General features: G+C 46.6%; 1 non-coding gene across 1 annotated transcript; it reads left to right on the top strand.

The window, feature by feature from the left end:
- Window positions 1-6307: 6307 nt before the first annotated feature.
- LOC114813053 lies at window positions 6308-6445 on the top strand. The gene has a single exon (XR_003760665.1). It is a non-coding gene; the product is annotated as a small nucleolar RNA SNORA7 (small nucleolar RNA).
- Window positions 6446-27299: the final 20854 nt, after the last annotated feature.

Raw genomic sequence — 27299 nt, forward strand, 5'->3', positions numbered from 1 at the left:
CTTGTTTCGTGCGGAGGTTGATAGGCAACCACTGGAGATTTTAAAGAAGGGGAGTGACATGCCCAGAACGTTTCTGCAGGAAGATCTCGGCTCCTCCGGTTGTATGATGTGTGATCTTGGGCAAGTCATTTACCCACTCTGTGCCTTAGCATTCTTATTTGTGAACTAAATACCTGTTCTCCCTCCCATTTTAACCGTGAGCCCCACGTGGGGCGGGGACCGTGTCCGGCCCGATGACATTGCATCCACCCCAGCCCTTAGGGTGGTAAGCAGTTAACTTATTCAATAATCATAAGTAACAAAGTCACTAAATAACTGTGCTTCAAGCACTGAGTTGAATAAAGGAGTCACACACCAGTCTGTGGAGACCAGACAAATAGAAGGGGAGTTTAATTACCGACGCCGGGAGCATTTTTAATAAAATAATCAAAAATAGAGGGCAGAACAGAGAGAGGGCAAATCCTAGCAGGAAGCTGAACTGTCGAACCTTCCCATCATGAAAACAGAAATAATAATTTAGATATATATTCAGATGCTCAATATACTAAGTTCTGCGGAAGAACCGCGGAGAGCAGATTGGGCACAGTTCTGATCCTAAAAAGGGTTAGGGAGGGAGAACAGCAGAGATCTAAACGCCATTTTTCACATGAGAAAACTGAGGCTCAGAGAGCTCAAGCGACTTGTCCAAGGCCACACAGCAGCCCGGCGGCAGAACTGGAATTCGTACGTGTGACTCATAGCCCCTTGCTCTTTCCAATGGGTTGCGCTGCCTCAGCTGAAGATGGGTCGATTCCCTTTCTGCGATAGGAGGTGGTCTTCGCGAGTCTGGCGAAGAGACAGGGGGTTATTTAAACTCGGGAAAAATGAAGGTTTAGAGTTTCTTCTGGAGGGGGAGGGTTACAACTGGCTCATGTGGCATTGCTTGGAGGCGCCCATCAGTAGCAAGGTGAGGTTTTGGGGTTCAGGTGCAGGAGATACAACCCCTCAGATCAAGGTAGTGCCTTAAGCCATCTGTCTACGGCACAGAAAGCCAGAGGGCCTGGCGAATCGGTCAGAGGCGACTTGAACCTTAGATATCCGGCCTGCCGATTCCGCTGGGAGTTGAAATGATTCCTGCTTTCAGCTGCCAACCGATTCCCGGCAGCCCCGGGGAAATGTTACGTGCCGAGGAGAAATTAAGGAAGATAGGCTTACTGGAAACTTAATTAACCCCCCAGTGCATTTAAGGTGAAATTGTTGTTCTTTAAATGTCTGAATATGCATACTAATGGGGAATCCTTTGTGTGGAATTTCGGTGTCCATTTTAGTCAATTTGTGCCTAATCCAGCCTCTTGGGATGCTTCACACATCATGATTTTGCTGGTTTGGAAGGTTTTGAAGGACATGGATGAACTCATTAAAACTTCCTTCCCTCTCATCATCCTTATGCCAGGAAATAGGGATGCGGTATGGCCTAGTGGATAGAGCATGGGTCTGGGAGTCAGAAGGGTCTGGGTTTTAATCCCAGCTCTTCCAGTTGTCTTCTGTGTGACCTTGGGCAAGTCACTCGACTTCTCTGTGCTTCAGTAACCTCATCTGTAAAATGGGGATTAAGATTGTGACCCTCATACGAGACAGAAACCGTGTCCACCCTGATGAGCTCGCATCTACCCTAGTACTTAGAACAGTGCTTGGCACAGAGTAAAGGCTTAACAAATACCATTATCATTATTATAACATCATCATTAATAATAATAAATACACCAATGCTTTCCGTAACCGAACAACACTGGTTGTATTGGGGAATCACCTTGTCTTAGGTCTTGGTGGTTCTTAGAGGTTGATGTGGGTACAAAAGCATTTCTTGGTTTACGTGTGTACCTTGCTAGGTTACCACTCGACTACATTCCCTCAAAGGTTTGCTCCATTTCCTCAAACGGGGATCGTAGCACACAACGTCAAGATTTCACCCATTGACCCAAGAGAAGGAGTCTCTACTAGATGCCCACGTTCGGCTTAGTCCCATCTGGTCACCCCGTCTTGCCATCTCTCCGTCCTCATCCCATCACCTGCTCTCCTTCTGATTGTTACTCAACGTCTCTTCCACAGTGGCCCAGTGTCGGTAATAATGATGATAATTAGGGTCGCCACTAAACGTTTATTTTATGTCAAGCACTGTACAAATCATGGGACAGATACAAGCTAATCAGGTGGGACCCTGTCCCTGACCCACCTGGAGCTCACAGTCTAGGTGGAGAATGGTATTTCATCTCCTGGATTTTTACAGATGAGGAAACTGAGGCACCGAGCACTGAAGTTTCCATGGCAGATGAGCGCTCTGATTCCGAGGGCATTCAGTCATTCATTCAGTAGTATTCATTGAGTGCCTGTTGTGTTCAGAGCACTGTACTGAGTGCTTGGGAGAGTATAAAATAAACAACACATTCCCTGTCCACAACAAACTGAGTCTAGAGAGGGAGACAGACACCACCCACCATCCCAGTTGCTTCCCCCTTCCTGATCTAAGGACCATTCCAGCTCCAGAGTCATCCTCTGTTGTCCAGGGGCTGACTGACTCATAGATTACAGCTGGCCCTCTCAGTCACCCTCTGAGGGTATACCTCTCATCCCTCTCCCTCCTGGGCCCAACTCTGCACCCCAGGTTTGCCTGAGAGAATGGTATTCTGGGTTGTCCCCAAGTAGAAAGGATGGCAATTCCCTGATTAATTTGAACTGTATGGGTGGCACTCATTTAGGTCTTCTCTAATATCACCTTGCTAATTTTCTACTTGAAAACTGGGAAACTTTCTACTTCAGCTTGGACACTTTGCTTCTGTAATGACGACGTGCTCACTGTATCCCGATCTTGTCCGTGTTGCCGCCAATCCCTCCTCCACCTCCTCCCTCTGGCCTGGAACTCCTTCATTTGTGACAGGCCCCTACTCTCCTCACCTCGAAAGGCCTCCTAAAATCATATCTCCTCCAAGAAGCCCTCTCTGCCTAACCTCTCATTTCTATCTCTTCCGTGTCCCCTGTGTTCTCGGGTCCACTTATACTCAATTATTTTGTCTCTCACCCCACACCCGGCCCCACAGCGGTTATGTATGTATGCTTACACTCTGCTGCTTCTGCTGTGTGAAATTTATCTTAATGTTTGTCTTCCCCTGAAGACTTTGAGGTCCTTGAATGTTGGGTTCATGTCCACAAATTCTGTGTATTGTACTCTCCCAAGCACTTAGTACACTCTTCTGCACATAGTAAGTATATTGTATGTAATTTTGCATGGGTGAGTCATTTTGATAACTGATTTTTCCAAGCTGGTTAATGTACTTGAGCATTTACCATTTTGATTATAAGCACCTCGAGGACAGAAAGTTGTTTTTCTCTCTTTTGCAAGAGCTTGGTCAGTGCTTCACACTCCATTAAGCCCTCAGTAAATATCAGAGGTGGATTGAATCATGTCTTTCCCCAGACTTCCATTGTCAGAAGAAATCCAGTAAATCTGGGGATATGTCCCTAAAACAGAAAGAATGAATTAAGACTTTTTTACCCCTTAGGAAACAGAGCATGTTGACTTTCCTTGTCACATGATCTTGTCTTCCCAGGAAGAGTTAGGACTTCCTAGAAAGACAGGATCCTGTGGTAAAGAAAGTCCTAACCCTTATTCAGTTGTAGCCTCCTCCATAGAATGTGAGTCTAGGAGTCAGAGGACCTGGGTTCTAGTCCCAGCTCTGCTTCTTGCCTACCATGTGACCTTGGGCAAGTCACTTAACATCTCTGCCACTCACTTTGCTTATCGATAAAATGGGGATTCTATATCTGTGCTCCTCTCCCCTCCATTTGTGAGTCCCATATGGGACTGGAATTGAGATTGCACCTGTGCCACTGCTTAGTACAGTGCTTGGCACATAGGTGCTTAATAAATTCAGTCTTACTAATATTATTGTTATGATTATCAATTGTCAGATAATTTACTGAACCCCCGGGTCCCCCAGTGCATTCATTCATTCACTCATTCATATTTATTGAGCGCTTACTCTGTGCGGAACACTGTACTAAGCACTTGGAAAGTACACTTGAGCAACAGAGGGAGACACTCGCTGCCCACAACGGGCTGACAGAAGAGGGGAGAGAGGCATCAAAACAAGTAAGCAAGCATCAATAGCAAAAATATAAGTAAATAGAATGATAGATATATACACATCATTAATATAAATAGAATGATAAATATGTACATAGATACACAAGTGCTGTGAGGAGGGGAAGAGGTAGAGCGAGGGAGCAAGACGGGGCGGTGGCGAAGGGGAGCAGAGGAAAAGGGGGGCTAAGTCCGGGAAGGCGTCCTGGAGGAGGTGTGCCTTCTGTAGGGCTTAGAACGGGGGAAATGTGTTTGTTATTGAATTGGTACTGGTCCCTGGGAAGTACAAAACAGAAAAGTGACATTTCCTGCCCAACGAATCAGTGGTATTTATTGAGTGCTTAGTGTGTGCAGAGCACTATAATAAGCACTTGGAAGAGTAACAGAGCAGAGTTGGTAGGCAAATTCCCTGCCAACCCCAATCTTCCACTCTGACAGATGCCAGTCCGTCATGAAAAGGACCATTGGAAAGTTGTCATAGATGCACTTTTTTGAACCTTATAGTGGGAGTCATTCACAGTATATCGGCAGACTTAAGCAGCAGCAAGTAGCCTTGAAGGGATGACAGTGACATCAACTGGCAGTTGGATTCACTTCTGAGTTCTGCCACTGGTGTGCTGTGTGTCTTCAGATAACTTACCTGCCTTCTCTGGGCCTCACTTGCTCATCTGATATACAGAAGGTAATGCCTGGCTCTCCTCCCCCAGGGATGGTGTGAGGGTAAAGTAGGATAATGGCTGCTTGAGAACTTGGAAAATGTAAAAAATGGTATGCAAAGTCATGGTATTAATAATTAATACTATTAATAATGCATTTGGGTAATGAATAATAATGATAATGGCATTTATTGATGTTCTCAAATCTATAGGAAGGTTCTTACCACTTAAGTTAAATGAAATTACATCTGAATTTAAAAATAAGGAAGGTTAATATTTTTGGGTAATGATATGTGCTTTCTCTTGAATCATTTAGTCTATACTTTTATAAATATTTTGAATACTGAAGTGGGTGATAGGTACAGAGCTGGTGGCATTTAAATTAAAATTCACTAGGATATAGTATTTAAATACAAATAGAAATCTCCATCTTTTTACGTAAATTGTGAGGCTTGATAAATAATACACCACCAAGTAAAATTTTAAAAGCCTTTTCAGTACCAAATACTTTTGGGAATGACTAGGACATGGGGTGACAATAATTCCATTTGTTATAATGTATTATATTTTGAAAATCTTCATCTTTGGGCTGATTGTAAGTTCCTACAAGGCAGACATTGTGCCTATTAACACTTTAGTGGCCTCCCAAGCGCTTATTCCAGCCCTCGGCACACTATACGCTGTACGCTTCTTGGAGGCAGGGGTTGTGCCTTATTAACTCGATAGTTCTTCCCCAAGTCCTTAGGGCAGGTACTCGGTACAGAGTAAGCACTCATTAATGTTATTGGTTGATGGATTTTTCTGTTTGATTTCTGGAAATCCCTCCAAGTGCTGAAGGACAATTTCTCAGCAAGTTGGCCGAGTGGGAGAGTTTTTTGTTACTTGTATCAAAATGGAGAGGCGGAGGGATAGAAGGAGAAGGAGAAGAATGGGGAGGAATGACAGATATGTTGGAGCATCTACTGGGGGCAGTGGACTGAACTAAACATTTGGGTAGTGTTAAATGAAGTGATAGAGAAGAGGTACGGCCAAGTGGAAAGAGCCTGGGCCTCAGAGTTAGAGAACCTGGATCCTAATCCTGGCTCTGCCACTTCTTTTATTGTTTATTTCTCTACTCTATGGTGTTGGTTAAGTTTTGACTCTGTTTCAAGCAGTGTCCTAGGCACTGGGGTGGATGCAGGTAAATCAGGTCAGACACAGCCCCCATCCCACATGGAGCTAACAGTCTCAGTAGGAGGGAGAACAGGTATTGTCTCCATTTTTCACTTAAGGAAGCGGAGGCTCAGGGACTTGAAGTGACTGGCTCAGGGTCACACGGCAGGCAAGAGTCCGGATTAGAGCCCAGGTCCTCTGACCCCCAGGCCTGTGCTTTACCCGCCAGGGCACACTGCCTGCTGTGTGACCTTGGGTCAGTCACTGAGCTTCTCTATACCTCCGTTATCTCATCTGGAAAATGGGAATTCAATACCTGATCCCCTCATTTAGACAGCAGAACTGTGTCTTTACTGATCATTTTGTACATATCCCAGTGCTTCACATCTCAGGGTCACACCTAGAGAGTTTCCAGTACTCTACCAGTCTCGACTATGGGAGGGGGAGTCAAGCAGAGGCCTATCCATTCCATTCCTAGCTTGGTCAGTGGCTAGCGAGTAGAAAGCAATCTGCTACAAGTCAAAACTCACCTGTGCTGCCCAACAGAGATGTGGGACAGATCCGAAGACAGAGACTCAGGTTTACTGCATGGAAGGAGGCAATGGTAAACCGCTTCTGAATTTTTTTTACCAAGAAAACTCTATGGATACGCTACCAGAATGATTGCAGATGGAGGTGGGGTGTTCTGGGAGCGATGTGTCCATGACGTCACTATGGGTCGGACACGACTCGACAGCATGAGACAACAACAATCCCAGTACTTGAGTGCAGGGTTTGACACATAGTAAATGCTTAACCAATATCATACTGATGATGATAATTTATTATTAAGATTACTATTATTATTCTATTTTTCCCTGCTACCAGGAACTTATCCTCTAATGGGGGGGGGGGGGGGAAGAGCCGTGAAAATATTTGCAGGGGGAGTAATTAAATAATTGACTCTATGATTGAAAACTTGAGGGAGGAGGATGAGTAGAGATGGCTGACAGATTGATTCAACTTGGGTGCCCTGGTGTCACTTAGGGAAGGCTTGATGGAAGAGAGAAGATTTCCCGAGCATTTTGGAATTATGAGGGGGGGTTTGAGGAGGGGGGAGCGGATTCCAAGCCCGGGAGACAGTGGGAGGAGAGGCAGCAACGGAGTGAGGAACAGTTAAAAGTTTGGCTCGAAAGGATGAATAAATGAATGAATGAGTTGTGGAAGGCAAATGACAGTGAGGTGAATTCATGAAAAGACTTGAACCAAAGGGAGGACAAGTTAAATGTACAAATGTAGCGCGGAAGAGCTAATTACCCTAGTTGATAGTGCACAGAGTGAAGTATCGGAAATTGAATTCCTCAGTGATTTAACTGACTATTCCCGCTGCATAAATATGCATGGATGGGTTATTGCTATTTCTGTTACTCCTGGACATCAATTTGTTTCTCTTTCTATCATGAACTGCCTCACCGTCCCGTACTCTGTGCTCAACAAAATGGAGCTCAAGTCATGTGAGGAGAATTCAGTTCTTCAGACAATCAGATGGGCTGTGAAATAAGAATATCGGCAGAGAACTAACTAATAAGTTCACCGGCCAACTTTAGAACTGATGTTCATCGGTGTGTCCGACTGAGTGGTCACATGAGAAACCCAGGTTGATATGGCTTCAGAGGAGGATAGCTGTGAATGGCTAAAGGGGAAGAAGGTTAAAAGATGTTGCCATTGACGGGATGTGATCAGAGATCTCTGGCCACATTTGTGGAGGAGGAAATCAGTGTGTGTTGGTTGGTGTGATCTGTCATTGTGTGTGTGTGTGTGTGTGTTTGCAGGCACTCTTAAGCATGGGGGTGTACCTGTCTATCGTGTGTGTTTGTTTGGTGACTTAGAGTGCTGTGCACACAGTAAGTGCTCAGTAAATATTGTTGATAGGTTGATGTCTCCCCATTTAGACCATAAGCTCATTATGGGCAGGGAACCTGACTTCCAACTCAGCTAAACTGTCGTCTCCCAACCTCTTGGTACAGTGCACTGCACACAGTCAGGAGCGATTTTGTTTTGCGAAAGATGAACATTGATCTATTTTCTCTACTTTTCCCAAATAGTTTGGCTGTCGGAGAGCCTGCTGTGGTGATAAGAAGACACTTGCCTGCCGTGTGGCCTCCGACAAATCACTTTGGATCTGTGTCTCAGTTTCCTCAACCCTCAAAGGAGAAGAAATCCCCATTGGCCCTCCACCTTAGCGAGCCCCACGTGGGCCGGGCCTGTGAGTGACCTGATTTTCTTTTAACGACCCCTGTGATCAGTAAAGTGTTTGACACATAGCGAGTGCTTAACGCGTACCCCGATTCCTGGTATTTTTATTATTAAATGCGAAGTGGATCATTGGGACAATAATAATAATCAGCAATTCAGACACTGCATCACTGAAGCGCTCGGGCAACTGGATCAAACTGCTAATTGTAATTTTGATCCCCAAAGCCTTCTGCTTCTCCCATTCTAATACACCACCACCAGTCCCCAAGAGATGAAGCCTACTTAGAAAAGTCACATATGGGATCACGTTTGTTCCTTGAGAGCCTCTCTCAGCCCCAGAGAACCAAGGCTGTGCATCTAAAAGATATGTTTTTCCACAGACTCCTTTACTTGGATGCCCCAGAATTCTAATTAGGCCTTTCCAAAGCGATAATAACCTTGTTTGTAGATTGACTCCACTAATAATTTCCAGATGAATGTAAGTCACTAAATTCTTCTCTTAGGAGGGTAATGTATGACACCCGTTTTATATATAACACATCCAGAGAAGGCCCAGTGGAAAATAAATACTAAAATAATCATTATTAAATGATTATTAGTCATGGCTCAAAGATCCGAAAATGCAACGCTGTAGAGAACCACAGATTTCCCAAGCAAACAGACCCCTTTCGTTTGGATAATTAAAACTTTGGTTGTCAATAATCTCCTGGTCCAGTGCAACGGGCACTGTTGCTGTGCTTATTAACTAATGAATGCATATTTCTCACCATTCGAATTTATAACTTCAATTGCCCTTCGTCAAGCACGTGTGTCTGTTGGAAATTCAACTGTGCTACTGCAAACTTTGTAGTTTGCGCGTTGTCCAGACATTAATAACCTAAACTATAAAAATCAGCGTGGATCAGTGGAAAGAGCCCGGGCTTGGGAGTCAGAGGTCATCGGTTCTAATCCCGGCTCCGCCACTTGCCGGCTGTGTGACTTTGGGCAAGTCACTTCACTTCTCTGGGCCTCAGTTACCTCATCTGTGAAATGGGGATTAAAACTGGGAGCCCCACGTGGGACAACCTGATCACCTTGTATCCCCCCCAGCGCTTAGAACAGTGCTTGGCACGTAGTAAGCGCTTAACAAATACACCATTATTAAAAATCAAGTAAAGGGTTGATGAGAAAGGCCTGGGAAAGTTTGAATCTGGAGGAGAGGGAGCTTTTGGTTTTATAAACGCAGAGTTTCTAGAAGGTAGAGAGAACTGGGATGCACTTAAAACTGATCTGTCGTCTTTGAGTACTAGATATTGATCCCACCCTGAACCTTACAGCACTTATGTCCATATCCGTAATTTATTTTAATGTCTGTCTCCCCCTTTAGATTGTAATCTCCTCGCACGCAGGGAATAGGTCTACCATTTCAGTTATATTGTTCTCTCCCAAGAAGCAGCATGACGTAGTGGCAAGAGCACAGGCTTGGGAATCGGAGGACCCGGGTTCTAATCCCTTTCTGCCATTTGTCTGCTGTTTGACTGTGGGCAAGTCACTTCACTTCTCTCTGCCTCAGTTACCTCATCTGTAAAATGGGGATTAGGTCTGTGAGCCCCATGTGGGACAAACTGATTCCCCCGCATGTACCCCAGTGCTTAGAACTGTGCTTGACACACAGAAGCAGCGTGGCTCAATGGAAAGAGTCCAGGCTTGGGAGTCAGAGTTCATGGGTTCGAATCCCGACTCTGCCACTTGTCAGCTGTGTGACTGTGGGCAAGTCACTTCTCTGTGCCTCAGTTCCCTCGTCTGTAAAATGGGGATTAACTGTGAGTCTCACGTGGGACAACCTGATTACCCTGTATCTACCCTAGTGCTTAGAACAGTGCTGTGCACATAGCGCTTAACAAATACCAACATTCTTCTTATAGTAAGCCCCTGACACGTCCCATAATTATCATCATCATCATTACTCTAAACAGAGTAAACTATTAGCTCCTTGAAGACAGGGTTTGTATCTATTTAATCTCGTCCTCTTTCCCAAGTGCTCAGAACAGTGCTCTTCACTCAGTAGACTCTAAGCTCCCAGTGGGCGGGCATCATGTCTACCAACTCAGCTGCATCATACTTTCCCAATGTTTAATATACAGTGTTCTGCAGACAGTAAGTGCTCAATACATAGCCACTGGTTGTTCGAATTAAAAAGTACGTGAGATAGGGAGAGACTCAAGGCAAGATAACAATCGGAGAAGATTTACAATTGGTATTAGGCTGGCGTTGGTTCCCTCTAGATTGGGAGTGTCTTAGAGGAAAACTTTTCAACATTTGAGTTTAGCCCACTTCCAGGGTTGGGCCAAGTATGTCGAGGCCCCAGTTGAAGATGAAGCTCTGCCGCCGCCGTCCTCTTCAGAGGCAACAGGGACAAGACCTCGGATATCAGGAACGTTTGGGGTAAGTACGGCCCACACTCAAGTCCCTCGATACTCACTTTTCCAAAGAAAGTTTCGGGTCGATTCGTTAGACGGTCCGGCGCCAAGATGGAAATGAACAACGCTTGGATAAGCTGAACGTCCCGGGAGATTTCAGAAACTGACCCGTTGCTACGGTTTCGGGGGCTTGGCAGTGGTTTAAGATGAACTGAGTAGTTAGAGTCACATGGGCTGAGAGAATTGTTCCATTAGAGGGTGGTATTGATTGGAGGTGGCCCTGGAAATTCCAAAAGCCAGGCAGCCTGGGAAAATCCAATCTTCGGAGCAGTTAATAGCCAAAGCCTTAAGACTACGGTGCCTGGAACTGGTCCAGGAGGAGGCCAGATGCCAGCAGACTTGAACGCCCGAAGGTTCATTCTGATCTTCAAAGAGGTGCACGAACTGTGTGTAGCACACCACAACTTCAAGGAGGCTGTATCAGTCCTCCAGACCTCAGCCTCTGTCATGCATCATATTTAGAAACGTGGTTGAGTCTCCATACCCTTTCTGGGTAGCCCTCCAGCCTCTCATCCTATCAACCGATGGCTGGCGTCTATTGGGAACCCACTGGTGCAAAGCACTGTACTGAGCACTTGAGAGAGTACACTAGTGATAGAGGACTCGATCCCCGCTCTCAAGCAGTTTAGAGTGTAATGGCACAAGTAGACACAATCCTGCATATAGATGACTGTATATTAATGATGGAATTGAAGTGCTTACTATGTGCCGAGCAGTGTTCTAAGCGCTGGGGGCGTTACAGAGTCATCAGGTTGTCCCACGTGGGGCTCACAGTCTTAATCCCCATTTTACAGATGAGGTCACGGAGGCACAGAGAAGTGACTTGCCCAAAGTCACACAGCTGATAGGTGGCGGAGATGGGATTAGAACCCACCACCTCTGGTTCCCAAGCCCGTCCTCTTGCCACTGAGGCACGCTGCTTCGGTCCAGAGGTGGAATGGGATGAAGGATCGCCTGGTGGCGATCCTACTGGTACTCAGTCTGTCTTGCCGTCTAGACTGTAAGCTGGTTGTGGGCAGGGAATGTGTGCGCTCATTATTATATCGTGCTCTCCCAAGCTCAAGGACTCAATAAATGCGATGGACTGACAGAAACAGCATGGCCGAGTGGCAAGAGCCCTGCCTTGGGAGTCAGAGGTCATGGGTTCTGATCCCGGCTCCCCCACTTGTCCGCTGTGTGACCTTGGGCAAGTCACTTCACTTCTCTGCGCCCCAGCTCATCTGTTAACTGGGGATTAAAACCTTTGAGCCTCTTGTGGCACAATCTAATTACCTGGTATCTACCCCAGCACTTAGAACAGTGCTTGGCACACAGTAAGCACATAATACTATTATTATTATATGGCTCTTCAACAGGTGGAGGTCAAAGTTCAACCTAAAAAGGTGCAGATAATTTGGTCGATTGTTGTTATGACAGTAATAATAACTGTAACATTCGTTAAGGGTTTATATACCAAATACTGCAACAAGAGCTGCGGTAGATTGAAGATAATTAGGTCGCACGTGGGGTTCACAGTCTAAATGGGAAGGAGGAGAGACATTGTCTCCCCATCTTGCTGATGAGGGAACTGAGGCCCAGATAAGTTGAGTGACTTGTCCAAGGTCACACAGCCAGTAAGCGGCAGAGGCTTTATTAGAATCCAGGGCCTCTGAGTCCCAGGCTCTTTCTAATAGGCCACACGGCTTCCCTGTTCCCTTTGGCCTTGGAGTGGGAAAATGTTGATGATAATTGTGATTTTTGTTAATCACTTATTAAATACCAGGCACTGCACTAATCACTGGGATCGATGCAATATCGTCAAGTAGATTTTGGAGCCTGTCGCACAGGGGGCTGACGGTCTAAGGTGGAGGGAGAACAGATATCGAATCTCCATTTCACAGAGGAGGAAACTGAGAAACAGAGAACTGCAGTGACTCGCCTGAGACTTCATGGCAAGCAAGTGGCAGAGCCGGGACTGAAGAGATTGTAGCAGCTTGTGCGGAGAGAAGAGCCAGAAAGGAGCCGGCTGGAATAACTTGTATTCGTTCTTGCCTGCCATTGAAACTGTGTAAAGAAAGTAGAGCCTGGAACGAGGTAAGCATAAATTATTCCGCCACCAGAAATAGAAAGCTGAAAAATCATTCGCACAGAGAACATACTAGATGATTTTCAGCTCCTGCTCCAGGACACGGAAAATGTGATAAGGGGAAGAATGATGAAAACGGAGATGATGATTAGTCTTCGTCGCTCAAGGCCCCTTGTGAGCCAGGAGTGAGGAGTGGAGCCCCTGCTCCTCACCGCCATCGCCCCTTCCCCGGAAAGTATCAGGAAGATTGGACGGCGCAGTGATACAGCCTGGGAGGGTGATGGGAGATTTACCCTTACACTGGAGAAGCAGATCGGCTTAGGGGATAGAACACGGGCCTGGGAGTCAGAAGGATCTGGATTCTAATCCTGGCTCTGCCGCATGTCGGCTGACGTTGGGCCACTCATTTCATTTATCTGAGCCTCACCTTAGCCAGTCTGTAAAATGGGGATGAATTCATTCAATTCATTCATTCAATAGTATTTATTGAGCGCCTACTATGTGCAGAGCGCTGTACTTAGCGCTTGGAATGAACAAGTCGGCAACAGATAGAGACGGTCCCTGCCGTTTGACGGGCTTACGGTCTAATCGGGGGAGACGGACAGACGAGAACAATGGCGATAAATAAGAGTCAAGATAAATGTGTGAACCCCATGTGGGACAGGGACAGCGTCCAACCTGATTAACCGGTATCTACTCCAGTGCTTAGAACGGTGCTTGGCCCATAGTAAGGGCTCAACAAGTTCCATCATTATTATTTTACAGCCCCACATCTGTCCGCCACAACCTCCCGTTGTTACCGGCTCACCAGACAGCATAGGCCGCCGGGTCGAATTAATCATAATAAACGAAATTATAGTACCCGTTTAAACACTATGTGTTATATGTGGTTCTAAATGCTGGGGTGGGTAGAGGCTAATCCGATTGGAAACAGTCCCTCTCCAACATGGGGTTCACAGTCTAAAGGGGAGAGAGAACTGGTGTTGAATCCCCAGGAGAGGAAAGCGAGGCACAGAGAAGTGCAGTGAAGTGATATTCATTCAATAGTATTTATTGAGCGCTTACTATGTGCAGAGCACTGTACTGAGCACTTGGAATGTACAAATCGGCAACGGATCGCGACGGTCCCTGCCCTTTGACGGGCTTACAGTCTAATAGGGGATAGTCTGTAATAGCATTGCTCATCCTTTTATGTCATTTCTCCCTTGACAGACACTCAGAAAAAGGGATAGAATGTCATCACCAGTGGTCTGTTCTCTATCAAGGATAACAGTAAGGAATTCAGTGACTGGTGAGTTACCTATATAAATAATAATTCACTAAATAAGTGATTTTACTTGCTCTCTCGCATTCATATTGTTCGTATTTGTACTCTGTAATTTTTTCCTCTAAACTGACATCTCGTTCTTGTCCGACGCATCGGGCTGTGATTTATGAAGTGCTCTCTAGGTGCCAGACAGTGTGCTCAGTGTTGGAGCCGTCCTGGCGCATAATCTAACTCATCCTGGTTTACAGATGAGGTAATTGAGGCACCGAGGCTATGAAGTGACTCGTCCGAGGCCACGCAGCAGGGCATAGACAGGGATTAGCATCTGACTCTTTTTACAGCTAAGCCTATCTTCTTTCCTCTAGATCTCCATCAGGTCATTTCTTTGTTTGGCACTTCCCATTTACTCACTTAAGTGTAAGCTCTTAGAGGGCAGAATGAAAGTCTTTTATTTTGTACTCTCCCAGAAAGTTAGTTTAGCGTTCTGCATCCAGTAAGCATTCAGTAAAGATTATCGATTGCACCGGCCCCAGGGGATGCTCAATGAATGCGACTGCTATTAATACTCGTGCCTAAAAGAAAAAAAAAAATGAGATAAGATCACCGATTTGGAAAACTTTGTTTGACGTTTAACTGCTTGACCAAAATGTTCTTGGAAACATCTCCGTAACTCTTCCACAGTTAGTTCTCATCGGCACAGATGATTTCACTCTTTGGCATGGATGGAAGCAGCATTTTCAAAATACGGCTGGGAGAGAAACGGCTCTTGTCAGATTTTTCAGCTGATGCAGGCATAGCAAACCCTATCATTTTTGCCAGAAAGATGTCAGGAGATTCACAGCCTGAGATTGAGGCACAAAGAAAGATCGAAACTTGGAAAAAGATTCAGAGGAACATCTTAACTCTGGAGTGTTGACCTAACTCGACTTGTGCTTTTGAAGTCATCGAGGTGGCTCAGTGTCAAAACTTGCAAAATGTAAGATACCTTTTTGGCTTCAAGTAAGCCCTACCAGACCATGAAGCCAATCCGTGATTCGCAAGAGCCCCAGAGAATGGATAGTTTACTTTATTTATTCATTATGTTATTTGTTAAGCACTTAATGTGTGTCAAGCTCCGTTCTATGCCCTGGGGTAGATAGAAGTTAATCAGGTTGGACACAGTCCGTGTCCCCCGAGGGGCTCGTGGTCTAAGTAGGAGAAGAGATGTGGAATCTCCTTTTTACAGTTGAGGAAACCGAGGTGCAGAAATGTTGACTTGTCCAAGGTCACGTGGGAATGAACTGCCAGGGTTGTGATTTGAACCCAGACCCTCTGACTCCCAAGCTTGTATTCCTTCCACTGGACCGATGCTGCCCTGCTATCACCGTGGAGTAGTTTTTTTTATTTTTTTATTTTTTTACCAAGTGATAATAATGGTGGTATTGGTTAAGCGCTTACTATGTGCAGAGCACTGTTCTAAGCGCTGGGGGTGATACAGGGTAATCGGATTGTCCCACGTGAGGCTCACGGTCTTAATCCCCGTTTTCCAGATGAGGTAACTGAGGCCCAGAGAAGTGAAGCGACTCGCCCACAGTCACACAGCTGACAAGTGGCAGCGCGGGGATTCGAACCCATGACCTCCGACTCCCAAGCCCAGGCTCTTCCCACTGAGCCACGGCCCCTGAATCTACGGTCACTGCTACCAGACAAGAGCTGTGAGACGTCTCGGTGGAAAGTTTATGGGCCAGGAGTCAGAGGACCTGGGTTCCAGTTCCCGCTCTGCCATTTGCTGCGGTGTGACCTTGGGTAAGTCACTTAGCTTCTCTGTGTTTCAGTTTCCTCGCCCGTAAAATGGGGATTCAATCCCTGTTCTCCCTCCCTCTGAGACTGTGAGGCCCCAGGTAGGTCAGGGACCGTGTCCCTCCTGATTATCCCCTATCTACCCTAGTGTCCATTACAGTGCTTGCTTAATAAAGACCGGTGTCATTATTACTCATTCACCACTGACCCTGACTGATGTGACCCACTTGGAGATCCAAAAGGCAAACCTCAGAAAGCAATCCAAGTGACATCGCTTCTTTCCCATCCCTTGTGATCTATAGCAATCGGTGGCATTTTTGGAGCTCTTACTGTGTGCAGAGCGCTGTCCTAAGCACTTGTTTGAAGACCTATATCAGACTGCGAGACCGTTGTGAGTCGGGCGTTTTACCTGAAATGAGAGGCGAGTCTCTGAAATTAGGCACCTCAGGTCCTTCATCTGTAAAATGGGGAGTAAGACTGTGAGCCCCAAGTGGGACAGGGAATGGGTCCAACCCGATTAGCTTGTATGTACCCTGTTGCTTAGTTCAGTCCCTGGCATTTAGTATGCACTTAACAAGTACCATTTAAAAGCAAATATATATAAAAAAAACCCAGGATACTGCTTAACATCCTCTCGATTTCCAGCACCAACACCCCGACAGTCGCACTAGCATCAAGGATTAGAGTAGATCCTGACACAGACCCCTGAAAGGTCCACTGCCCTCGCAACAGTTCAATCCCCAATGAAACATTGCTGGTGACGCTTTTAAGTCAGTCAATCATAATAATGTTGGTATTTAAGCGCTTACTCTGTGCAGAGCACTGTTCTAAGCGCCGGGGTAGATGCAGGGTCATCAGGTTGTCCCACGTGAGGCTCACAGTTAATCCCCATTATACAGATGAGGTGACTGAGGCACAGAGAAGTGAAGCGACTCGCCCACAGTCACACAGCTGACAGGTGGCAGAGCCGGGAGTCGAACCCATGACCAGTGACTCCGAAGCCCAGGCTCTTTCCACTGAGTCGCGCTGCTTCCCACATTTGTTGAATTCTGATCGTATGCAGAGCACTGTACTGAACACTTGGGAGAAGATAATATAACCATAACCAGGCACATTCCCTGCCTCCAGTGAGCTTTCGGCTAGAGGGGTGGACTGATATTAATAGAAATGAATAAATGGCAGATAGGGACATGAGTGCTGTGGGGCTGGGAGCAAGTCAGGGTGACGCCAAAAGGAGTGGGAGAGGAGGAAAGGAGGGCTTAGTCAGGGAAGGCCTCTTGGAGGAGATGGGCTTTCAATAATAATAATAATAATGTTGGTATTGGGTAAGCGCTTACTATGGGCAGAGCACTGTTCTAAGCCCTGGGGTAGATACAAGGTATTCAGGTTGTCCCATGTGGGGCTCACAGTCTTCATCCCCATTTTACAGATGAGGTAACTGAGGCCCAGAGAAGTGAAGCGACCTGCCCCCGGTCACACAGCTGACAAGCGGCAGAGCCGGGATTCGAACCCATGACCCCCGACTCCCGAGCCCGGGTTCTTTCCACTGAGCCACGCTGCTTCTCTGCGAAGTCGATGAGACTTCGAAGAAGGGGAGAACAGTTGTCTCCAAGGTGTGAGGAAGGAGGGCGTTCCAGTCCGGAGGCAGGATGAGGGCAAGGCGTCGGCAGCGAGAGCAACGAGCCGGAGGTGCAACGAGGAGGTTGGCATTAGAGGAGCAGAGTGTGCAGGCTGGGTTGTAATAGAAGAGCAGCGAGATGAGGTAGGTGGGGGCGAGGCGATTGAGCGTTTTAACCTACTAAACGCCTTGGAATTGTTTTTTATCCGGGAATGTTGTCTTGTGAAACTCGTTAGCTGTGTGCTGATGAGGGCTCCATCCTTAAGGACCCTTTTCCTTACGTCCAGACGCTTCCCTTTGCAGAGTGTTGCCCTGCAACTCACCACTTGCAACCGAATACTGCCTAAACTGCAGCAGGCGAATGGGACATGGCAAAGCAGCGTGGTCTAGTGGAAAGATCCTGGCCCCGGGAGTCAGAAGACTTGGGTTCCAATCCCGGCTCTTCTTCGCGACCGGGGGTAAGTGACTTAACCTCTCTGTCGCACAGTTGCTTCATCCGGTTGTCCCACTAGGGTCTTGGGCTGCTTTCTACTTTCCCTAACTCCCAGTACACGTCCCACCGATGGAGTTTGGTAAATACCCTCATTTTCCTTGATGGTTTTGCAATCTGGCTGCTGCCAAGCCTTGAATTCACACCTCCTCCCCTATTTTTTTCCACCTACCGCCTGTTAAACAGCTAGTAGGTGCAGCATGTCTCATTTCAAACCTGAAATCTGCCTTCCAAGCATCCGAGAGCATACTTCATCTTCGTCCTAGGTACTTCCCATTTGCCGTAAGTTGCAGAAACTGCTTCTTTACCTAATAGCTGCGCTCATCAAGTCCTTCACCTTTAGGTTTTTAACGAGCTGCTCGGAGACATTCCAATGCGTTATTTACCCTTGACATAAATTCCGAATCTCTTTATGACTTTAATGAGATGCATAGTAAAAGCATCATCAATTTATATTAGAAGTCCCCCCGCTCCCTTTACGCTGATTCCCAACCTCAGGAACATCAGACTTCAAGAGCCGTAAGACTAATTTTTATCGATGGCTTCCGTCAGCAGAACGGCAAGCAACGCGTCCTCCGTTGGGCGATGAAAACAGTGGCTGTTTAGGCGATGTGCTCTCAGAAACCGTGCACCTAATTGAAGCACTTCTGATACCCACTCCGGCCTCTCTCTACTTCGGACGCTATTCTTCCGTGCTATTACTTCCCTTCGCCCTAATCTCGTTTATTGTCTGTCTCCCCATGAAGACCTGGAGTCCCTCCTGGTGAGGGATCACATCTACCAACTCTGGTGTACTATAGTTAGAGAAGTGATGTGGCCCAGTAGAAAGAGCACAGGAATAGGAGTCAGAAGACCTGGGTTCTAATTTGCCACGTATCTGCTGTCTGAACCTGCGCAAGTCACTTTACTTCTCTCTGCCTCCATTTCCTCACCTGTAAAATGGGGATTCAATCCCTGTTCTTCTTTCCACTTGGACTGTGAACCCCACGTGAGGCAGGGACTGTGTCCACCCTGAGTAACTCATACCGACCCCGGTGCTTAGTCCAGTGCTTGGCACATAGCAGTACCATATTTATCATCATTATCATTTCCCAGACGCTTAGTACAGTGCTCTTCGCACAGTGAGATTCGGTAAATACCCCTGATTGACGACGATTGTTATTTAAGCACTATTCTAAATGCCGGGGTAGATACCAGCTAATCAGGTCGGGCACCTTCCCTGCCCCACATGGGGCTCACGGTCTTAATCACCATTTTACCGATGAGGTAACTGAGGCCCAGAGAATCTAAGTGACCTTGAGCAAGCCGTGTAACTTCTCTGGGCCTCAGTTACCTCATCTTGTAAAATGGGGATGAAGTCGATGAGCCCTGGTTCTTATTCTTGCTCTGCCCCGTGTCTGTTACGTGACCTTGGGCAAGTCACTCAACCTGTCTGTCCCTCAGTCCCCCGTCCTGCAAAATGGGGATTCGGTACCTTCTCTTCCTCCTACTTAGACCACGAGCCCCGTGTGGGACCTGATTGTCTTGTATGTGCCTCAGTGGCACCTAGTAGGCACTTAAATACTATTATTATCATTGTTATTAGCATTTTTATTGTTACTATTAGCACTGGAATCAATTTCTCAATGTAGAAGCTCAGCCCCAAAGTCGACCATAGGAGACTCGTTCATTGTCAAGTGCTTGGGGAACACCAGGCCTCCTTATCCTTTTTCATATAAATTATTTCCTGGAAGCAGCTATATGGACCAAATAATCTCTCGACCTAGTTTGGGGATTATCCGACAGGTGGTTCAAAAGCGAACCTGCCTCCCCTCTGGTCTCTAAACTACCCTGCATTCCCCTCCTATGTCTGTTTGTAAGTTCCCCTGCCCCTACCTCCATCTAGTCTGCGATCTAGGTTTCTTCGAGGGCTCCCGTGGTCCCAGGTCATAGAGAAGCAGTGTGGCTCAGTGGAAAGAGCCCGGGCTTGGGATTCTGAGGTCATGGGTCCGAATTGCGGCTCTGCCGCTTGTCAGCTGTGTGACTGTGGGCAAGTCACTTAACCTCTCTGTGCCTCAGTTACCTCATCTGTAAAATGGGGATTAAGACTGTGAGCCTCATGTGGGACAATCTGATTACCCTGCCTCTACCCCAGTGCTTAGAACAGTGCCCTGCACATAGTGAGCGCTTAACAAGCAGCGTGGCTCAGTGGAAAGAGCCCGGGCTTTGGAGTCAGAGGTCATGAGTTCAAATCCCACCTCTGCCACTTGCCAGCTGTGTGACTGTGGGCAAGTCGCTTCACTTCTCTGTGCCTCAGTTACCTCATCTGTAAAATGGGGATGAAGTCTGTGAGCCCCACGTGGGACAACCTGATTCCCCTGTGTCTACCCCAGCGCTTAGAACAGTGCTCTGCACATAGTAAGCGCTTAACAAATACCATCATTATTAACAAATACCAACATTATTATTATTATTATTATGTCATCCCCGACTGACGCCTGAACAAGTCTCTGGACCACTTTTTTAAAATGATATTTAAGAGGAGCAGCTTGGCTCTGTGGAAAGAGCATGGGCCTGGGAGTCGAGGATCTGGGTTTAAATTCAGGCTCTACCATGTGCCTGCTCTGTGACCTTGGGCAAGTCACTTCATTTCTGTGGGCCTCAGTTTCCTCATCTGTAAAATGGGGATTCAATACCTACCCTCCCTCCCATGTATTTTGTGAGCCTGTTCCACATAAAATAGCGACCAGGGACTGTTTCTGACCTGATGATCCCGTAACTTCCCAAGTACTTAGAAGAGTGCTTGACACATTCTGAGTGCTTAAAAAATACCGCTATTATTATCATCATTATTCTCATTGACGAAAGTACTTGCTATGAGCCAGACACTGTATTAAGCAGTGGGGTAGGTACAAATTAATCAGATAGGACACAGCCCCTGCCCTTCATCGGGCTCGTAGTCCAAGTAGGATGGAGAATATGTTTAGAATCCCCATTTTGCAGAAGAGGAAACTGAGGTCCAGGGAAGTAATAATAATTAAAAATAATGATATTTGTTAAGCACTTACTACACGCCAAGCACAGTTCTAAACACTGGGGTAGATAGAAGATAATCAGATTGTCGCACACACAGTCACAGTCTGAATCCCCATTTTACAGATGAGGAAACTGAAGCCCAGAGAAGTGAAGTGACTTGCCCAAAGTCACACAGCTGACAAGTGGCAGAGGTGGAATTAGAAGCCACGACCTCTGACTCCCAAGCCCGGGCTCTTTGCACTAAGCCGCACTGCTTCTCGTGGGGAAGTAAAGTGACTTGCCCAGGATCACATAGCAGGTGAATAGTGGAGCCAGAATTAGAAACCAGGTCCTCTGGTTCCCCAGGATTGTGCTTTATTCACTAGGCCCTGCTGCTCCTCACAGCCCTTGACCACCATCCCTTCCTTCAAACATGTTGCCGCTTTCCTTTTCGTATTTTCTGTGCTTTTATCTTATTTTTGCCCCCGCTCATCTCCATTCTGCGCGACAGACAAACGTCAATTGTGCTGGGATTGAAAATGTTCCATTCCTTCTCCCGAAGATGCACCTTTTGCAGAAATCTTCTTAAGATCTCTTTGGTATAAATAGTACCATCGAACTCTTCATTATGTGATTTTGCAAAATTACATTTCCAGGTTTCAGGTATTAACTGCCTTCGTAAATAAAGGAAGTGAAGAGAAAGAGAGGAAAGAAGAGAGAGAAATAAAGGGAATCTTCATGAATGTCACCAGCGGCTTTGATTCTCGTCTTAGAATTCCTCAAGGTAATTACCGAGCCAAGACAGAATAGATGAATAGAAATGGAAACTTTAAATAAGCCTTTTTCAGTGATTTGTAAGGAGGTAGAAATATTTCTGTTTTGTTTTTATTTTCCCTCCAAGTATGATAGACGGCGTAGTGTGTAAAGACATGTAAGCACTTGACTGGGAAATCATCTAGTCTGTATTCCTCAACTATTTAAACGCAAGCCTGCCTCCCCAGGAAGCAGGTTTAAACACGGATTAGAGATCTGCATTTTGAGGGATGATTACAGTCCCGGGAATCGGGTCGGATAAAGACGAGAGACTGCAGTCTGCGCATGGTGAATGAGACTGATTTCCAGCATTCTCGCTTTCCCGAGAGCTGCTGAATAGGTCACTCCTGGAAATGGGGCCTCTGTTTCAATTGAGAAAGGAACGTATTGATTCATCAAAGGTGCTTAAGAAACTCCCAAGGAATCTCCCTCCAGCTGCACTCAATTAGGAAAGGAAGTCAGGACCCATGGAGAGACGGCTGGGAATGCAGAGCTGATACTGCGTGAAGGAAGCGAGAGTACCGAAGACCAGAGAAGAGGCCCATAATGGCCTCCAGGTGATCCTGACAGGGAGAGCCAGGCTGGAGAGTCGGCCGGATTGGGTGAAGGATCAAGTGAAGCGGAAAAAGTCACCTCTCCAGAAGAAGGATCATTGCAGCGGAAATTGCGGGACACCTGAAGGGTCCCTCGCGTCTCGCCTCGGAGGAGGCTTCCTCTAAAACGCCTCGGGTGTATCGTCTTCCTAGTGATCCCGCCAGAAGCCGGGAGGACCGGGTTGGGCCCGGCCTCGGGGGCTGGAAGCAATCTGAGAAATCGAAACGGCTTTGACGTTGGATGTCGCTTCAGGGGATACTGAATTTCATCTGGGCTCTTCGGTTTTAATAAATCATTCCTCAATTCACCAGTGAATCTGACGATATAATTAGCAGATTGCCTGCACACGGGAAGGGATACCTTCTAAGAGCCCTGGAGAGAAACGACAGCCATTCGGTGTTCAGAATTTTCCAACGATGAGCTGGATGCTCCATCTTGGGTCTGCGTCTCCCGGCCATTTTCTGTCTCCAAGCTGCCATGGAGGGGCGGTACAGGTGACCCCCAAAAGCTAGAGTGGCATCGATCGACTACATTTATCAAGGACTTATTGTTTACAGAGCACTGTACTGAGTGCATGAGAGAGTACAGTATAACAGAGTTGGTAGACATGCCACCTCCCCACAAGGAGCTTACAGTCTAGAGGGTGAGACGGGCATTCAAATTAATTTTGGGTTGGGACATGAGTGCTGTGAGATTGAGGGTGGGGCAAATTAAGGGTACAAATCCAAGTTCAAGGGTGTCACAGGAGGGAGAGGATGTAGGGGAAATGAGGGTCTAGTTGGAGAAGGCCTCTTAAGGAGATGGGATTTTAAGGAAGCTTTGAAACTGGGGAGGGTGAGGGTCGGTTGCGTATGACGGGGGAGGAGGTCCTCAGGGCAGAGGCAAGACGTGGGCAAGAGATCGGTAACAAGTTAGATGAGATGGAGGTACAGTGAAGTCAGAGAGGTCAGATAGGAGGGGGGCGAGGTGCTTTAAAGCCTGAGTGAGGAGTTTCTCTTCAATGGGGGAGTTGAATGGGCATCCACTGGAGGTTCTTGAGGAGTGGGGAGACTTGGACCGAAGGTTTCTCCAGAAAAATGATCCGGTCAGCAGAGTCAAGTAAGGACTGGAGTGGGGAGAGACAGGAGGCAGGGAGGCCAACGAAGAGGCTGAATCATTTGGCAAGAAAGGGTAGGATAAGTGTTTGGATTAACGTGAGAGCAGTTCGGATGGAGAGGAAAGGGTGGATTTTAGCCAAGTTGTGAAGGTCAGACCGACAGGATTTATTGATGGATTGATGATGTGGGACGATCCAAAGAGATGAATCAAGGATAACACTAAAGTTATGGGCTGGAGACAGGAAGGATGGTGGTGTCGTCTACTAGGAAGCGAACGTCAGGGGATGGACAGGGTTTGGGTGGGAAGATGAGGAGCTCTGTTTCAGACATGTTAAATTTGAGGTGACGGCAGGACATCCAAGTAGAAATGTCTTGAAGGCGGGAGGACATGCGAGACTGCAGAGACAGAGAGCCATGGTGGCGAATGAGTTCCCCAAGGGAGTGGGTATAGATGGAGAATAGAAGGAGACCGGAACCGAACGTTGAGAGACGCCCACACTTAGGGGTTGGGAGGCAGAGAAGGTGATGATTGAAAGATCGATCAAATTGGAGTCGCCACTGGGAAATGGTGGAAGCGGACTTGGTCCTGTCACTTCCTCTGACTTTTCCCCTGTGCCCAGAGGCAAAATCCCCTCACTGGCCCCAGACCGTCACTCGCTGTTCGGTGCTGGTTGTTTATCTTCGAGAATGAATCTTTTTCCGCCATTCAAGATTAAAGATGCAATGACTTTTTCTCATAGGGAAGGAGCATTAACCTAAAAGAATAACTTTGAAGAAGCCCAAAACGGTTGTACCTCACATCGAAGTAGCAGACCGTTGGAAAGTCACGCCACCTTCAGAGGGAAAGGAATACGTTTGACAGTTCTGAGTGGTTGGGGATATGCCTGCATGGGAAACGTTTTTTTTTCCAACTTAATGATGTCTACGTAGATGTGGTCCTCTGAAGGCATAAGGGTTGGACGGGAGCCGGGGAGGGGGGTATTTTTATGTCCTTCATTTATCATCCTGACAGCGTGGTGCCTTTTTTATTTGAGTGGAAACCAGAAGGGACTTCGCTACTTGTCCCCCAAATGCTGTGCATTAGCAGTGCTAGTGAAAGTTACCCCTCTTCTTGAGAAGGAGAAGAGGAGTTTGGTCCTTAGATGAAAGGGTAGTGGCCTGTGAGTGAGCAGACTAACAGATGATACAGTTATCGCTATTATTATCATCATTACCGTTATCTTCCCAAAACTGTGCAACCGAGAATTAGCGGGAGGACCTATGTTGTTCTCATGATTTGGACTGAAAGTTGAAGAGGTGTAGTCGTCTCTTCTGTGCTTATGGCTCCTTTCCCCCTCAGATGGCATTTCCGCCCTTTAAATACCCAAATGGAAGTACTCAGTCTTATTAAGCGCGTACTATGTGCAGAGCACTGTTCTAACTTCATGCGGGAGAGTACAGTAAGAGCATCTAACAGAGGTGGTGGACACATTTCCTGCCCACAGCCACAGTAGATGCTGGTTCTCTCCCTTCGGTGGGTTTGGTTTTTTTAATGGTATTGGTTAAGTGCTTGCTATGTGCCAGGAACTGTATTAAGCACAGAGGTAGGTACACGATAATCCGGTTGGACACAATCCACAACCCATGTGGGCCTTCCAATCTTATTCTCCATTTTATAGGTGAATTAACTGGGGCACAGAGAAATTAAATAACTGTCCCGAGATCACACCAGCAGACAAGTGACGGAGCTGGGATTAGGACCTAGGTCCTTCTGACTCTCAGGCCCGGGCTTTATCCACTAAGCAAGACTGCTTCTCTGGTTGGAAAAGGGAGGAGTTGGGACTAGCAGCTGGGAAGTTTTATCTGTAGAAATCAGCCCTGGGGGTTGGGGGTAAAGTCTCCTCCCTAGTAAGAGGCGGGGTGAATAGAGCCGCTTGATGTAAAGCTTATGGTTCTGGGAAAAAATGAACTTTTTTCCCAGTAGCCTGATGATCCTAACCAGGGTTGTTTGACATCATGGCTAAAGCGGTCAGCAAGGCACGCTGGGAGTCACGTGCACCCCAAGGAACTTTGTGTGACGACACGGTGCAAACCGTGGCGTGAACACCCAAAGAGGCCTGGAGATTTCATCTTGGGGGACCCCCTGCACCCTTCCCCATCCACTGGGGAAACAGGGGAAAGAACACAGATCTGGCAGTCAGAGGACCCGCGTTTACATTCTGGCTCTACCTGTTATGCGACCTTTGGGCAAATCAGTTAACTTTCCTGGGCCTCGATTTGCTCAGCTGTAAAATGGGCATTCAATAAATCTTCCCCATCCTACTTAGACTGCGAGCCCAGTGAAAGACAGGAACTGTGTCTGATCTGATGATCTTGTATGTACCCCAGCGCTCAATACAGTCTTTGAGCTATAGAAAGCGCTTTATGAAAGCCACCGTTATTATTGTTTTCATTATCGCTGTTGTTATTGAGAAGCAGCGTGGCTTAGTGGAAAGAGCCCGGGCTTGGGAGTTAGAGGTTGTGGGGTCTAATCCCGGCTCTGCCACTTGTCAGCTGTGTGACTGTGGGCAAGTCACTTCACTTCTCTGTGCCTCTGTTGCCTCATCTGTAAAATGAGGATTAAAACTGTGAGTCCCAAGTGGGACAAGCTGATTCCCGTGGGTCTCCCCGTGCTTAGAACAGTTCTTGGCACATAGTAAGTGCTTAACACATGCCATCATTATTATTATCATCATCATCATCATCATCATTATTATTGTTCCAGTCCCCCATGAGTCTCACACTCTAAATATCAGGGAGAAGAGTAATTGAATCCCCATTTTACAAATAAGGACACTGAAACCCAGAGAAGGGACTTCCCTTCTCGCCCAAGTCACTTGCCCAAGATCGCGCAGAGTAAACAGTTGTTAGAGCATGATTAGAATCCAGATCCTCTGACTCCCCATCCCAAGCTTTTTCCAGTAGCACATGCTGCTTCCCCATTTTACAGGTGAAGAAACTGAGGCTCAGAGAAGTTAAATGTCTTGCCCAAGGTCACACAGCAGGTAAGTGGCAGAGCTGGAATTAGAAGTCAAGTCCTCTGACTCCCAGGATCTTTCCATTAGGCCCCACTGTCAGCTAAATGAATCTTTCCAGACCCACTAAAGCCCTACCTTCCACTCTCAGATCTCTCAATTGTCCCCGTTCACCGTCGTTCCTGACATGTGAGTGGAACGGAGGTCCTACTTTTTCCATTTTTCCCTATTCAAAGGAGAAGCACGGCCTTGAGACGGAAGTTAACAATCTTTAAAATCAGCTAGTTTATTTATCTCCGCAGTGGGACTATAAAAGTGTTCATGCAAATAATCTTGAATACTATTTTCACAGGCCAAACACATTCAGCCAATTCTCTCCCTGGAACGATTTGCTTAGAGCATGAGGTGAAATTGGACTTTTAGTTAATAAGGGTTGATCTTTGAACTTTGATCGATTGCTTGAAACACAAATATGTTCAAGTAATTGGTGATTTCCTTGTTATTGGCGAACAGATTTTTAAAATAATTTTAGCCTCTTCTAATACTGTAGAATCGAAAACTTTAATTATGAATTAGTTAGTTTCTGTAATATTTTTACATTTTCTAATAATTTGATTTTAAATAATTCCTGGGGATTTTTTTTTTACTGATTTTTAAAGGTATTTGTTAAGTGTGTACTAGTTGCCAGACACCGTTCTAAGCGCTGCGGTAGATGCAAGCTAATGAGGTCGGGCACCGTCCCTATCCCACATGACGCTCACCTTTTTAATGCCCATTTTACAGATCAGGTAACTGAGCCAGGGATATGTTAATTGAGTTTCCCCAAGTTGCACAGGAGACAAGTGGCGGAGATGGGATTAGAACCCAGTCCCTTCTGACTCCCAGGACAGTCTTCTCCCTTTCTAAAATGGAATTTACTGGTCACTCAGATGATAGGAGTTATATTTTCTGGTCCAGGGATGGAACCGGA

The sequence above is a fragment of the Ornithorhynchus anatinus genome, chromosome 6, assembly GCF_004115215.2.
Source record: "Ornithorhynchus anatinus isolate Pmale09 chromosome 6, mOrnAna1.pri.v4, whole genome shotgun sequence".
NCBI classification, from domain to species: domain Eukaryota; kingdom Metazoa; phylum Chordata; class Mammalia; order Monotremata; family Ornithorhynchidae; genus Ornithorhynchus; species Ornithorhynchus anatinus.